Here is a 4,002-nt window from a genome sequence, read left to right as displayed (position 1 = left end):
TATAATAGAATGGAATATTATTCAGCCTTCAAAAGGAAGGAAATTCTGACACATACTACAACGTGAATGAACCTTGAAGACATTATGCTAAGTAAAATAAGCCAGTCACAAAGGACAAAAACGGTATGATTCCACTTATATGAGTAGTCAAATTCAAGTTCATAGAGAGAGAAAGTAGAATGACAGTTGCCAAGGGTTGGGGGAGAGAGTGTAGAGAGCTCTCATTTAATGGGTACAGCATTTCAGTTGAGAAAGATGTAAAAGTTCTGGAGATGATGGTGGTGATGGTTGCACAAAAATGTCAATATACTTAATGCCATAGAACTATACGCTTAAAAATGGCTAAAATGGTAAATTTCATGTTATGTACATTTAACCACATTTTTAAAAGGTGGGGACAAAACCATAAAAGTACTAGATTATATGAGTGGAAAGTTTTGTCATCTTGTGGAGAGAAAGACATTTCTAAGAATGACACCCCAAACAGAAAACCTATAGGGGAAAAAAAAATACTAGAGAGCTTCCCTGGTGGCGCAGTCGTTAACAATCTGCCTGCCAATGCAGGGGACACGGGTTTGACCCCCGGTCCGGGAAGATCCCACATGCTGCAGAGAAGCTAAGCCCGTGCGCCACAATTACTGAGCCTGCGCTCTAGAGTCTGCGAGCCACAACTACTGAAACCTGTGTGCCTAGAGCCCATGCTCTGCAACAAGAGAAGCCACCGCAATGAGAAGCCCACGCACTGCAACAAAGAGTAGCCCCTGCTCACCGCAGCTAGAGAAAGCCCACGCGCAGCAACAAAGACCCAATGCAACCAAAAATAAAATAAATTTTTAAAAAAACAACTAGAGAAAAGAGTCCTTTATTTTATAAACAAAATTAACAAGCCAACCACATACCCACTGAGTTTTCTCCTCCTCGTCTACCTGTGTCTTGCACCTGTGGCCCACCTGGTATGGCAATGAGGCCCCCACCTTCGGGCAGTCAGTTGGCACCCACACGGGTCCTGGCTTAAAGCTGGGAGAGACCACTTTAGTCTGAACCTCACAGAGGGTACACAAGGCCTCCTCACTGTCAGATGAGCAACCATGGCAAATGCGACAGGTTTCTTTCCCCCAAATCCTCCTGAAATAAAAAGGTGTGTGATAAGCAAGACTTTGGGGGGTTTGCAAAGCCTCCGGTAGCACTGGGGTTGCTCCTCACCCAAAGCCAGGTGCTCTGCCCTCTTTCCAGACCCAGAAGAGGTCCTCCTGCTGCCAAGTTACTCGAGTCAAATTGGTGAATGGTTGGTGATTTCAGGACTGTCTCCAACAAACCACCTATCATACCCATTAAACTCAAAACATAGCCTTAGTTCTCAGCAGCTGATGGACCAGGGAAGAAATCTATTCGAATCCGATGCTCATTAAAAATGATGTGTTTCACATACTTCTCTGAAATGCAAGAGAAATGATGCTTTTCAAGTGACAGATTTCTTCCCTCCTTACTTCCTGCAGGAGAGCCACCAGTTCAGGGACCTGTTTCTCATGCTCTTCCAAAGCCCTTTCAACATCATTGAATCGTTACCCACAGTAGCACCACCAACTAGTTCATATCCCAACCACTCTCCAGTGACTCCCTGTACCAGCAAATGTGAGCTGTCTTCTCTTTCTTCTCCACCATGAGCATCTGGGAACCCCTATTCCTGACACGCTAGCTCTGTTTGGCAGTTGAGGGCATCCTGAACTCAGGGCACAATGAACTGATCAATCTAAGTTTGCTTGTTCAGTACCTGTAATTCATACACAGCCTCTACCACTGGGAGACTATTTAAAATGCCTAAGAACTTTAAAATTCAGATAATGGCATTAATTAAGAATGTCTTAATATGGTCCCTCAAACCTGTACAGTCCAATAGGGCAGCCAAAGCTATTTCAATTTTAATTTAAATTACATTTAAATAAATTAAAATTAAGTATAATTTAAAATTCAGCTCCTTAGTCACACTAGCCCCATTTCAACAGCTCAATAGTGTCTAGTGCCCACCGAATTGGACTGCACAGACGTGGAACATTTACATCACAGGAAGTTCTATTGGACAGCACTACCTTAAACCATGGATCTCTGCCCAAACTCTTTCCAACATTCATTAAATATCTATGCTTCTATAATTCCCAAGTGTAGTGAGATGACATGACTGTTCCTAGCCTTCAACTTCCATATTAACCTTCTTTCCATTTCTAGGTTGGGTGCTGGGGGAGCACAAAGCACTACCCTGCTCTTAATACCCTGACCTCACCGCTCCCAGGAATTCTGGGGAACACTGAAGGGCTGTACCATACAAAGGGGACATAAGCATGTGTATGATACCTTCCTTAGCCTATTGCCAACAACAGCGAGTTCTAGGAGCTGGTTATAATCAGCTCCCCTGTTGCTGTGAGCCCAGGGATCCCTGGCACGACAATGCAGCATGCCTACAACTTCTCTTACCTCCGCAAAGTGCTTGGGAATTAACAAGCGCATCGCAGGGTATCCCAAGTATCAGTGACTTTCTATTTTCAAGCCACAGAGACCTTATAAGTATTAGCTCATAGAATGACTAGTAAAAGGCAGTTATTTGGGACCAACAACTCTTGGCATGGCTCCCCTTGTGACAGCTTTTCACCACCACCCCCCCACCCCATCTAGAAGACAGCCAGGAGTTGCTTTATGGCCTGGAGCCAAGTAGAGATTGAGGTAATGCTGGGTCAGTCTGGATCCCCAGTCCATTCCTGGCAGCCTCTCAGCACTTCTGCACCTTTTCCAGTTACCAAGGAAGTGCGCCTTTGGGTAGGTAGACTCTGCCACCAGTCAGTCATAAAGGATTCCCGCCAAAGAAAACCCCATGACCTCAAATGGAAGGTCTCTTCTGGACAGGTGAGGCTTATAGGTTTCTGATTCCTACTGCCTTTAATGGATTATTAACATCTCTTCTCACACCTACAAGGCCAATTCTGCCTCACCCGCTCCAAGGTATTCTGCTAGCTGATGGGAGTTGCCCTGTGTTGTTTTCTCTGATTCCCTATAGTATAGTCCCCGCTTTCCCTCCTTCCCTCAGAATTAACAATTAGAAGAATCTCGGGAGTTTCTTTTACTTCCTGAGATGCCTGAAGTTGGCCCACAGAAGCCAGTAGGCCTCCCCATCTCCACTGCCTTTAAAAACATATATAAGTTCTTGACTCTTCCTAGAGAAGACCTCTGGCTTGTGATGAGACTAGAATCATTTGTATAAGGCAAAGCCAAAGCTTGCTATAAAGCCCTTTAGCAGGCAAGTACCTGGGCCATGTACCCTCTCCGTATTTTTAATTCTTACATCTCCAGGAGGGCCTAGTAAATCCTCCAAAATCCACCTCTGTCTCTTAGTCTCTGAGAAGTCTAGCCGTGTTTCTATAGACGCCTCTCCCTCCCCCAGCACCCACTTTCTGCTTCCAGAGCCCACCAGCTTTCCACCCAGGCTATTTCAGTGGTCCTACCATTTGTTCCCTACCTCCTGTCAGTCCACATGGAGGTGGGGTTAGTCTGCCTTCTACTGGGATCTTCCTAAGAACTCCATCTGATGTTCCAGAATATTCCTGACTTTCATAAACACAGTCCAACTTTCTTCTGAAGCTTCATGTTGGCCATAAAAGGAAAAAATTATAATAAATTTAATTATGCCGAAAACTTAAAACTTCAATTTAAAAAAAGACACCATAAAGTGAAAAAAAAACAAGTGAAAGACAAAGATTTAATTCCAGATTAAAGAATATCTACAATTAAATAAAGAACTCAATTTATTATTATTAGTTTGTTTGTTTGTTTTTGCGGTACGCGGGCCTCTCACTGTTGTGGCTTCTCCGGTTGCGGAGCACAGGCTCCGTACGCGCAGGCTCAGCTGCCATGGCTCACGGGCCCAGCCGCTCTGCGGCATGTGGGATCCTCCCGGACTGGGGCACGAGCCCGTGTCCCCTGCATTGGCAGGCGGACTCGCAACCACTGTGCCAC

This window comes from Lipotes vexillifer, unplaced genomic scaffold, assembly GCF_000442215.2.
Source record: "Lipotes vexillifer unplaced genomic scaffold, Lipotes_vexillifer_v1.1 scaffold113, whole genome shotgun sequence".
NCBI lineage: Eukaryota > Metazoa > Chordata > Mammalia > Artiodactyla > Lipotidae > Lipotes > Lipotes vexillifer.
This window is presented reverse-complemented; position numbering follows the sequence as displayed.